General features: G+C 45.1%; 1 long non-coding RNA gene across 1 annotated transcript; it reads left to right on the top strand.

Moving 5' to 3' along the window:
* Window positions 1-3,584: 3,584 nt before the first annotated feature.
* LOC131904694 (uncharacterized) lies at window positions 3,585-4,770 on the top strand. The gene is made up of 2 exons (XR_009377799.1): window positions 3,585-3,638; window positions 4,510-4,770. It is a non-coding gene; the product is annotated as an uncharacterized LOC131904694 (long non-coding RNA).
* The last annotated feature ends 7,971 nt before the right edge of the window (window positions 4,771-12,741 follow it).

Here is a 12,741-nt window from a genome sequence, read left to right as displayed (position 1 = left end):
TTTCTCTCACTCTTTTTCCTTCTCTCTACATGCTATCTCTGAGCTTGTTTGGGTCCTTAGCCTGCACAACTCTGTTCCTACAAGTGTCTACTCCCCTCTGCTCTCCTGTCCTTCCCCATGCACCCTTGGAGGAGAAGGTGCTGGACCTCTCTGGCCTCTGGCTTTTCGATGACACTGTTCTCAACTACCCCCACCATGCTTTTGTATTCACCTTTGGCTATGTGACAGTCTTTCTATCTTTTAGACATTTTTAAAAAGTAGTGACATTTGAAATATAAAAAGAAAACTTGGTCATCATGATAACTCATGCCTCTAATCCACTATTTGGGAGTGAGGCAAGAGGATGGAGAATTTGGAGCAAGCCTATGTTACATAGTAAGGCCTTTTTGTTGTGGTGGTGGTTAAAAAGTAAAAATAAAAATAATAAAAAGGATGGCTTACTGTCCAATATCCTTGTGCTTAAGGTCCAGAGGAATCCCATTTCAAGGTTGACAAAGGGCTTTCATGTCTAGATGGGTTGATGCCGGAGACCTGGGCTCCCAGTAATGTGCTGGCCTGACTTGAGCTCTGTCACCTGAGTAGGCGCAGAGACCTGCTGCTGGGTGGGCTGCTAGGATGAGAACCTGTACCCAACGAAACGTTTGCTCTTAAACTAAACCACAGCCTCTGATCAACCCATCAGTACCTGGCCCATCTCCAGGGTCCAATAAGGTTGTCTCAGCTCTTCAGGACCCATGCTGTTCTTCCGTTAGCACTGCCTTTTTCTCACAGACTTCACATCTTACCTGTTTCTCTCACACTCTGTGAGGCTGTGCTGCACCCATTTTTCAGATTAGAAAACAAAGCCTAGTGCATGTGGTCCGTGAATAAGGACATTTAAGACTCTAATTAGCTCTCCAGACTCTTTTATAACTGTGCTGAAATTTTTGAAAAAAGAAACTATCTGTAAAGTGATCTCACGTCTCCAGAACACCTTATGTATCTGATAGCATTCAATTCTTGAAAATCCTCTACAGGCCGCAGTAGGACAGACTTTGGGTTTCACTTTTGTTTGTTTTGGTTTGGTTGGTTGGGGTTTTGTTTGTTTTTGAGACATAGTCCCATGTAACCCAGATTGGCCTGGACCTCATTATGTGGCAGAGGCTGACTTTGAATTTCTGATCCTCCTGCCTCTTCCTTCCAACTACTGGGATTACAGGTGTATAACAGTGTGCCTGGATGTTAGTGTCAGTTTTATAATCCTGAGTGCAGCTCTGGAAAACTGGAAAACTGAGGATTGGGTAATGTGATTACCAATTGTAGTGATTGGATTTAAAGAAGAAGACTTCCCAGTTTATGTGTCAGACACGTTCAGGTGTCTAGGGCTTGTGTATTCCTGACCTTTGTTGGGAGGCCTCACTGTGGGGAAAAAGCATAAAATACATAGAAAATAGGAGCCAAAGTTTAAAACTCCAGCCAACACTCACACACACACACACACACACACACACACACACACACACACACACACACAGAGAGAGAGAGAGAGACAGAGAGAGAGAGAGAGAGAGAGAGAGAGAGAGAGAGAGAGAGAGAGAGAGAGAGAGGTTTTTCCATTGTTGTAGCCACTGGTAAGGGCCCATGAGGCCTGTAAGTAACCTTCACCCACGTTCCTGTAAGCAACTCCAATTACAGCCACTGGGTTAGGTTGCCAAATAAAGAGCAAGCGAGCAGAGGGACTAGTTGGTTAGGAAAGTGGAAGGACAAGAGAAGGTAATAGAGGGAAATGGGATCAAAAGACATCATATATATATGAAAATATCATAATGAAAGTTATTCTCATATACAATTACTATATGTCCCAAACAAACAAACTACAACTTGAGAAAATTCTGACCAACAGGTCTGGGTAAAGGACTGGTTACAGTGTCCGTGGTAATCAAATCAAAGGTTGGACATTCCTTGTGTCTCCTGCACTGAGGCCCTCCAGAGATGGGCTGGGTGTGGAGAAGCCCTGCTGGGCACTTCAGCCTCACAGTGGAGACCTGCAGTACATTTGCCTCTTGTCTCACTTCCCAGTCACCAGCCCCCTCCCCTGCCAGGAAGCTCTGCTTTGATTTGTGAATGAATTTCCTCTGCTGCAATAGGAATTCTGCCCAGGAAAGAAACCTGGTTTGCCACTAAACCTTTCCTTTCTCTGTCACCTAGCTTGACTACAGCTGCCAGTCCCCGGGCTCAGTCTCCCTATTCTGCCTATGTCTTACCCTGAAGAATTCAAGAGAAGCCCTTAGATCTGGAGACCCACAGATAGTTAATATGCACACCCTCTCCTCAACACAGGATTGTTGGTTACCACCCAGGTTCAGGCTGGGAGCTCTCCAGTGAGTGACAGGGTCTGAGAGGAGGGGATGACACAGAACAGGGCTAGATGTCCTACAGCCCAAAGTAGGATGCCGACAAGGTCTGGGATAGGCTACCCAGCCATGTCTCTTGCAGTACAAACATGGATCTGAGCGGGCCAAGAGTGCCAGGGCCTCAGACTCTGTGGGGGTTCATCCTTCTGTGAAGATCGCTCCCCTGAAGTGAAGTCACCCAGCAACTCCTGGTGTGGAATTTTTTCTCCTCCCCATGTGGAATAATTTACACCAAACCCCAAAATAAGCCCCTAAAATATCCAAACAATGTTGTTGTTGTTAGAGAATTTTTTTTCCTTCCCCCTAAGCATTTTACATCCAGGCCTCCATCAGGCAAATTTCGGATAAAAAGGTGATTAGTGATTTGGCAGGATTTTCATGAGGCTTTCTCTTGTCTTCCTGCCAAAGAGCTTGCCAGGCCCAGATTTGATTAAAATGGCAGTGGGCTCTGCTACTTGAACGTAATTAGAACCATTCATTAAAGCTTTTTCTGACAGTTTGGCAACCTGCGCATTTTTCAGAGTATGGCCAGCAGCCCATGGAAACGGCTTGGGTGGAGCAGGGACCCCACCCACCATCCAGCAGAGCTCCAGAATTGGAGCATGCTCGCTGGCCAGGGGGATTCTACATAGCTGATCTGACATTCGCAGCCTCAGAGAGATGCTTGATTGAATTAAAGGGGTGGCAGCGCTGCCGTGGGATCCAGAACAAATCAGGAAGTTTGGGGGGTGCATTTGTGGAGAATACAGTGTGCTGAGGTTCTGACTACTCCCTCCCCGAAACAGGCTCACCAGCCATTCTAGGTCGTAACTTTCCACCTCTTGGTGCCTAATTCAGGGTCTGACTTTTAGTCAATGTTAGTGGATAAGTAACAGATGAGCAGTAGGGAGCTGAGGAGCTAGCTAGCTCATGCATTTAAATGCTTGCCGTGGACTGTGAGAATTGAGTTTCATTCCTGAATCCCATATGGAAAAAGAAGAAAAAAGGCAAATTTCGTGGTGTGTGTTTACAGTCCCAGTGTTTAGGGAGGAAGAGACAGGTGGACCCCTGGTACTCGCTGGCCAGTCAGTCTAACTGAACTGGCTAGGTCCAAGCCAGTGAGAGACCTTGTCTTAAAAGGGCCAGAAGCCAGCACTTGAGGAACGACCTCTGGCTTCCACAGGCACGTACACACGCACGCACGCACGCACGCACGCACGCACTAGAAAGATAAAATCATGTCTATTCTGCAATCAGCTTTAGGAGGTATGGCCTATCTCCCTGCCATGAGCCCTCTAATCCACTCTCTCTCTCATCTTTTTAAAGTGCCAGCCTGGCCTTCTTGGTGCTTCAAACACCCCAGTGTGCCCCGTAACCTCTGAGTGGGATCCTCAGGCTGCCCTTGTCTGCACTGGCTTGAGCTCTCCCCCTCCCCACCCTGACTGCAGCTCCCTCTGTCTCTTTGCTGGAGCACTCAGGATTCTAAGCACAAGCTGCCCAGCAACTCAGACCACTCTTGTATCACTCTGTCCTCATGAGGTTCATTGCTGAATATTCGAACTCCTGTGTTTGACTGTTACTTCCACCAGGACATTGTCCACATACTATTGGAGAACATTCCAGAATGATTTCTCTGGCCTCTATTATAGTGACCAGTGGGACGTCAAATTCTCACCGTGTATTTTTTTAATGAAGGAACCAATGAAGCTGGACAGAATACACAGGTTTGGGTACCCAGGGACTTGAGTTCTAGACTGTGCCATTGTGCAAAATGACTCTGATGTCATAGTTTGCCTCACAGATGGTTGGTTGATTCAAGTCTTAGCAAGTGGTGGAGGGTGCCTTTAAGACAGTTTGCAGAATAATCAGGAAGACATGTGCTTGGCTCCACAAAGCAGCCCCATGCCAGGGAATGACAGCCAATGGGCAGATCCTCCAGGACCCACTCCCTGCTTCATCATGGCCTTGACATTGGCTGGTCTTTGTTTGACTCTGTTCTTGGCATTGTCTATCCTGATTCTAGAAAACAGCCCTGGCTTAACTCTGCCACGCTGTCCTTGACTCTTAGAATGCTTTGTCCACTGTTACCCTGGAACTGAAATGCCAAATCCCAGCCACACTGTACTCTGCTTTTCAGTTCCACTTCACAGGCTGTAATGAATTGACATCTGGATCATCACTATCCCAGAAGTCAGCAATACAGCCACAACTTGGACACTGTCTACCTCGTATACCATGGCAACAGCTGGAAAGGCAGAGAGGACACCTTTGAAGTTTTGACGTAAAATGTTTTAAAGAGCAATTCAGAATGGATTTGAAGTCATGGCCTTTGACAACAATGTTAATGACCTATATTCTTCCCCGTTTTAATTTATGAATGAGAGTGTCTGGGATGGTACCCTCACCTTTGCCTTTCTTCTTTGATCACTAATTTTTTTTTTTAAATGGTGATGCTCAGGTCACTGTAGATGGACAGTGGGGAGGACATGGCTTGGGTCAGAAGATATCTTTTGACTTGAGATTCTTTCTGGAAGTCCCTGGGGCCATCAGGAGACTAAATTGTCACCCATCTTACATTCATGACAAGTGGTCTCTGTCACAGAGTGTCCAGCTGAGATTCCTGAGGGTTACTGAGTGAAATTTCTAAGGCTGAACACACCCAAGGAGACAAAGGACTTGGGCCGCTTCTCTGTTATCTCCAGATGGCTCCGCACTGAGTGTCCAAAGGAGGGCATTTTGGTGATTAGAAGTGGAGAATAAACTATGACAGAAGGGAAATGTCGAGACTCCGTGAGCTCTGCTGACGTGTAACCTTGGGGCAGTGCCGGACCTCCCTTGCCTGTGCCCTAATACCAAGAAGATCTCTAAGCTCCCCAGACTCTTTCTCTGCTGTTAGAGTGTTCCAGGGAGTCATGGCAACTGCAGAGAGCAGACAGGTGCTGGTCCTTCAGCAATAATAATTATGTCACCCAGTGATCAGCTGAGGAGCCTGAGAGGAAGCAAGCACAGCACTCAAGAGTTCAGACCTTGGACGCTCTTCTTGCTGCTGCTGTGATCCTGGGGTTCTTTAGTCTTTATGGCTCAGAACCCTGTCTGAAAAATGACTTGTCCTTAACTTCTACAGATGGAGGCCCTCTATCCATAGCCCATCCGCCTTTTTTCACCACTCCAATAACTCCTGTCCCCTGAAAGGCCTAGCACAGAGCTTTAAGTACACACACACACACACACACACACACACACACACACACACACACACAGAGTTTTGCCTGCAAGCAACCTCTTCTTTCATAACCTAAGGCCCAGGATGTTTACAGTGACATGGTGGTGTCTCTTGGACATGATCTCAGTAGTGGGGTAGGTGGGAAGGTGTAAGTAAGCCTAGAACTGCTTGTGCTGGGATGTCAATGTATTTGGAGTTGATCTAAAGGAAAGTGGGTCACAGGTTTCTGATGGACACATCTTACTGGCTTTGTAGATGTCTCACTCCACAAGAAGTAACATAGAACAGGACCAGAGCGTACTCTATGGCAGTATGAGCTCTTCATCAGAAGTTCCAATTGCCTAGGACCAATGACAGTTGTTCATAGGGTTGGGGTACTAGGGCTTAGGATAGACCTTGGCCCAGAATAAGTATTTCAGAGGCATTAGCCATTGGCAGTATTATTATCTATCTCTTGTGTACAGGGGAGAGAGACACTGGTGGGCACAGGAATAGAATTTGTGACTATGATAAAGACCTTACATCCATGAGAAGCAAACAGACAAGAAATTGGAGAGAGGTCCTCAATGATTTTCACCTCATCCATGGCCATGAGTTTGGTTGCACAAACCACCTTGACATCCCTGAGACCAACATGGAAGAGACAAAAAAAAAGGTATTGCTGAGAGAATGTAGAGTTGAACATCTAGTTGGAGTGGACGCACTACTGGCAGACAGAAATGGCCCGAGACCTAACCTGAACCCAGGGTATCAAGCCTAAGTCTGTGTCTGACCAGCTCTGAGATTTTGAACGAGTCACTTCATCTCTGAGCTACATTCTCTTCATCTGTAAGTTGGCTGTGAGGGTGCTCAGTGAGTCTGCCTCCCAAGACTGTCCGCAGGACCAGTGGACATAACCCTCAGAATAGATCCACTGTCTATTTGCTAGTGACAGTACCCTTCTTATAGATGCTGAAGGTGAGTCTGCAGTCTCAAGCTGGGACTTCACTGTACTTGTATAACCCACGGCAGTGAAGAATCAGAGGATCGTTCAGGCCTGAGACCACCTCCTCTCCTGATAGAGAACACCCTTCATCTGCATCTCCAGCATCCAAGGACATGAGAACACTACAGGGAAGCCTCACACTCAGGCCATGAGTTAGTTCCCAAAGACTTTCCAGCCCTTGGGAAGGAGTTCCCCTGTCCCCAAAGCAAGGAAGGCCTTCTCAAGCCTCCCCACACATCCTCACAGCACTCAAGACTTGTTATGCCCCAATGCTGACTTCTTGACGCCAAGGGAAGGCTTGCACAAGTCCCGGAAGTGGGATTGGAATGGTTTGTGTGTTCACCTAAAGCTTTATCCAAAGGTGTCATGGGTTCCCAGTGGGAACATCTCATTTGTTTTGAAAGTTTAAAGCCAGCCCGTTTCAAGAGGAAGAGGAGAGTTTGGCAGGTGAGCACCCGGACATGGAGAATATTGGTGCGTGAGCACCTGGTTATGCATGTATTCCAAAGTATCAGGTGACCACAGCTGTTATAGTTCTCTTGTGTAAAGCCAATAATATAAATAAAGTAAATAATGTGTATAAATTATGACCACACAGAATCTAAACATGCACACATGTGTGTATATGTAGATACATGCATTGGCCTGTCTTGGTTGAGTATATAACTGTATATTAAAAAATTTATAAGTGAAACAAATATAAATTAAACTCAAATGTAGAGGAACACTCACACAAAATTCATTAAAAATACCCAGAATTTGAAGTTTTTAACTTTATTTGTGTAGTTTTATCTTTGTGTAGCAATGTACTTTGGGGATTCTGTTCCAAGACACACACACACACACACACACACACACACACACACACACACATATCCGAATATTTACTGCAGTATCATTTATGTATATGGTAGAAACCCTGGAAATAATATATTCAGCCATGGGTACTGTGCTAGTTGAGTAAATCACTTTCCTTACAATGAAATTTATGCAATCTTTAAAAATAATGTCATAGGAAAAAATTTATTGGCATGAGAAGTCACTCACAATATATCGTTGAGTGAAAAAAAGGATCACGAAGCGATATATACATTATGATATCATTTTTGCTTACTACATCTACACACAGAGAGAGAGAAAGAGAGAGAGAGAGAGAGAGAGAGAGAGAGAGAGAGAGAGAGAGAGAGAGAGAGAGGCGCAGTCTGGGACGGCTACAAGCAAATGTTATCTGTGGTTTATCTTCGGGAGACAGATTTAAAAGTATTTCAATTTTCTTTTGTTATATGTATTTTCCAATTTTTCTACAATGGAAAGAAATCACATTTATAATAATTTAAAAAGTTATAAATCAGAACTGTGCCGCCTGGAGTTTAGCACAAACATGAGGCTCCAACTGGGGCTCTGCCATTGCCAAGGAAAGCAGAGGAACCAACTGCTTGGCTTCGCACATGGCACTGGTGTGGCCGCAGCCAAGGGCAGCCTCGTGTGTGAGTGTGACCACTGAGACCAGTGCCCGGGAGCTCGAGCATCACGCACGCCCACTCCTTCCCATACTGCTCCCAGTCTGCTGAAGATGCTGCTCCCAAGATGCAGATTTTCGTTGAGCTGGGTCCGTTGCTAACTGCACAGTGCGTTTGCACCAACATTTATGCCATCTGGTCTAAGAGTCTGCTCCCCATTGCTTACCAAAACTGTCAGTGGCTCCCCATTATTTACGAATTCTTTGGCACGGACGGCATGCAGAGGCTTGCGAGGTTTGTCCCTGGCTTGTATCTCTCCCCAGGGTTTCTTTCCGAGACCTTCTGCTTTAGCCAACCTGGATTGTAAACCGTTTGATAATGACTCAGTTAGGATACAGTTTTCTGCCATGATCAGAAATCCGACTAACTTCAACAGAAAGGAAACATATTCTCATACACCAGGGATTCCAGAGATCAGTTGGGTGCTGTGGACTGGATGTGTCTGTCCCCTGGGTTCCTGAGTTGGAAACATGGTTCCCTATGTGGCGATGTTAAGAGATACTGGGACCTTTAAGAGCGAGGGTCTAGGGGAGGCTGCAAGCCCCTTCACACTCCCTGACTTGCAGTCTTGCAATGTGAACTCTCTCATACACATGCTGCCACCATGGTGCCATCTGCCATGATGCGACCCAGCCAAGGGTGCCCTCATCAGAGGCAACTGAATGGTTGCTGCTGCCTGATCTTGTATGTTCAGCTAAACTGTGAACTAAATATACCTCTTATCTTTGTAAGTACCCAGCTTCGGGTATTTTGTTGCAGTCATAAAAAACTGTCTGATAAAATGGGCCAAGAAGATCATTGATTTAGCAGTTTTTTGATGGTATCAGGGACCCCTACCTCTCTGCTCTGCTGTTAGTGTTGGAATCAAACTCAAACCAGAATCATCCAGATATAGCAATTCCAGGAATGATATCCAAATGTGGCAAAGGGACACACTGTCTTTTCTATAATTTTCACTTAGGTTAAGAAAACTTCCAAGAAAATCTCCAGTGAAACTCCTCCTCCTCACATCTCACTGGCCAGAATCAAGACACATACAGATTCCAAAATGATCACTGCCAAGTCAAATGTCATTGTCTTTGGACCAGAGGGACAGGCCTTGCTTAGACCTGGGAGAGGAGTCAGATGTCTTTGATGTATGTGGCTTTTAAGAAAGAGGTGGATCCCTAAAGAAACCTGGGGTTCAGCTAAAAGGAAGGGATTCTGGACAGCTATTTCAAACACCGCCCATGTTTTCTCACTGTTTCCCCTCCCCAGAATGGCCTTCTTTCTAGACAGCCTTACTCATATTTTGTATTTCCAATGTGTCTTTCCTGGCTAGATTCAAACTATAACTTCCACGAAGCTGATGTTACCATCCCCAGCTCATCATAATGTCTTTACCCTGGAATAAAACTTCACTTGTTTTTTTCCTAAATGCCTGTAATACAGTTTGGCTGTACGTTGTGGTTATTTATGTATCTGATTTTTTTTCAACCTGAATAGGATTATGAGGTGAGTAAAGGTATTTGGTAGAATGTCTAGTACTCCAGGTCCATGTGACAAGGTGGTTTCCCATGAAAAGCAGGATTTACACACTTCCTTATCCTCTCCTGTGTGTGTGACAGACAGAAGTGACTGTAACACCTTCTCAGACTACACTTACCAATAGCCTTAGAAATCTCCACACAGTGTTCTGTGAAGCCGTTACTATGTGACAAGACCTAATGCAGAAAACGATACCTACTTGCTGTTTTAGGCTGATTGTGCAAGGTACAGGCCGGCTTTAGAATGGAGACAAGAGTCTAGGTGAGATAAATACAGAGATGAGTAAGGCATGTGTGTACACTCAGGAACCAATGGTCTAGAAAACGCGCGTGCGCGCGCACACACACACACACACACACACACACACACCCCTCCTTCCTTCACAATGGGCTAGGGAGATGATTCAGTTGGCAAAATACTTGCCATGTGTAGTAGTTTGCTTTCTGTGGCTGTGATTAAAACTGACCAAAAACAACTTGGGGAGGAAAAAGTTTTTAATCTTATACATTATAGCCCATCAAGGGAAACCAACGAAGGGAATCAAGGCAGGGAATGGAAGGAGAAACCACCAAGGAGTGCTGCTTATAGGTTTGTTCTCCGTTTCTCTGTTCAGATGGCTTTTTATACAGCACAGGACCGCCTGCCTACGGTTGGCCCTGCCTGCAGCAGGCAGGACCCTTCCCTCCACAGCAAGACTAGATCAAGTCAGTTCCTCACCGACAGAGCCACAGCCCCACGTGATCTGGGCAATCTCCTAACTGAGGCTCTCTCAAATGGCTCTGGCTGGGCCACACTGATAGCTGTGACTAACTAGGATACTGCGCAAGCAAGAGAGGACCTGAGTTCAGATGCCCAGTGCCTGTGTAAAAAGCCAGATGCAGCAGCGGCAAATCTGCAGTCTCAGTGCAGATCCCTAGAGACAGCCAGCCTATCAGAATTGCTGAGCTCCAGATGTAGTGACACACCCTGTCCCCAAAAGAAGGTAGAATTAGAGGAAGATATTCTGGCAACCTATGGCTTCTACATCATGTACTCACACATGCATCTGCATGTACATGTGTATACACACAACATACACATACACATACATAAGATAATAAATCTTTAAAATCCAGCTACAGAGCGGTGAGTGTTGTGGAGATGTGCTCACAATGACTTCGATGAACACTGGACACTGGGGAACTTTTTGAAGAAAGATCTGTCCAGTTATTTTGCACTTAGTATGCTCATTTTGATCAATCCACTGTTTCTGGACACTTCTGTTATTTCTAATGTTCAATATAATTAATGGTAATAGAATGAGCATCCATGTGCTCAACTTTTAATGTACTTTAAATAATTTGCATAGTATACATTTCTAGAAACAGAATGGCTATGATAAGGAGTATCTATGTGTTAGGGGACATATACGTACACCACCCCCAACACACATGTAAGTATTCATTCATTTCTCTTCGGTTCTAAATTATGTAATGTATCATAAGTTGTTCAGTCAATTAATGTGCAAAAGGGTACAGAAAATCATACTGCAATTATTAGCCTCGAATATACACCTTGTCCTTTCGCAGTGTGTCTTTGCAATGCATTAGTAGAAGTGGGATAGTTGGGTCAAAGGGTCAGAGGTACATGATGGTTATACATACTGCCACTCCATTTCATGGACATCCCTTGGCTCCAGATCCTCTCAGCAGTCTTCTCCGATCTTACCAATAGTCAAATTTGTGGAATGGCAGCTCAGCTTTCTCTTCGATGGTGTTTTCTCCCTGGAAGTCACTGAGCATCTTCTTATATGACTAAGAGCTATTTGCATTTCCCTTTGCATGCCAGTCTGCACATCTCTCTTGCTCATTTGTCTACAGGTTGTTGCTCTTTTTTTTTTATCATCTATCATAGTTCTTTATGTATTAGGAATATTAGCCTATTGTCTTTGGTGCTCATAAGTTTTTCAACTTCTCATTTGTATTTTGCTGTCTGTCTTAGGGTTTTATTACTGTGAAGAGACACCACGACCATGGCAATTCTTATAAAGGAAAACGTTTAATTGGGGCTGGCTTACAGGTTCAGAGGTTTAGTCCATTATCATCATCATGGGATGCATGGTGGCATGCAAGCAGACATGGTGCTGGAGAAGGAGCTGAGAGTTCTACATCTAGATCATCAGGCAGCAGGAAGAGAGAGTGAGCCAATGGGCCTGCCTCGAGCATGTGAAACCTCAAAGCCCACCCCCTGTGACACACTTCCTCCAACAAGGCCACAAGGTCACACCTACAAGGCCACACCTCCTAATAGTACCATTCCCTTGTGACCAAGCACTCAAATATATGAGTCTGTGGTGGCCATTCCAAACCACCACACTGCCTTTGGCTGTGTCCTTTAATTTGTATATAGACAAAGCTATCTGTAGCTACAGCTATCAATCTTTTTTTCAGGGTTTTGGGGTTTTGAAACATAGTTTAAAATGTTTCCCCTTTGGCCAATTCCCTTCCTGCCCTCCCCTCCTCCCGCCCCTCCACCCCTCCCTCCTTCCCCCCTCTCCCCTCCCCCTTTTGTTTGTTTTTCCTTAAATCTCTGATATGATTAGAATTTATTCTACTTTGTGACATGAGGGAAGGCTGAGGTTTTCCTTTTCCACCTGGCCATCCAGCCACCCCTAATCATCTTTCCCTACTGATTTATTTCATCCTGTATTAAATTTTTGTATAAAATTGGATCTGTTTCTGGTGTTTCTATTCTGTTCCGGTTCCATGTCAAAACCATGTGTTTAATCACAGGACACACAGAACATGCCCCAGTACCTGCCTGTGCTGGCCCTGCTCCGATTCCACCTCTTTTTCCTGCATGTCCTGATTACTTTTGTCACTGGCTTTTTAGATGAATTTTATAACCATCTTGTCAAGAGAGAATTCTGATGGCATTTTATGAGGATAACAATAAATCAGGTTTCACTAAGGGAGCATCAACACCTTTCTGAGTTAGAATTTTCCTGAACAGGAACATCTTTGCTTATAAAAACCTTTTTTTCCATGTGTCCTTCAAAGGTTCACCAGTTAAAAGTCTAATCTCCTCATCGTGAGCTCCAGCTTCACCCAGGCCCAAAGCAGCAGAGCCAACCAG

This window comes from Peromyscus eremicus, chromosome 2, assembly GCF_949786415.1.
Source record: "Peromyscus eremicus chromosome 2, PerEre_H2_v1, whole genome shotgun sequence".
Lineage (NCBI taxonomy): Eukaryota > Metazoa > Chordata > Mammalia > Rodentia > Cricetidae > Peromyscus > Peromyscus eremicus.
Note: the sequence above shows the minus strand (reverse complement) of the source record. Positions and strands in the feature narration are given on the sequence as shown.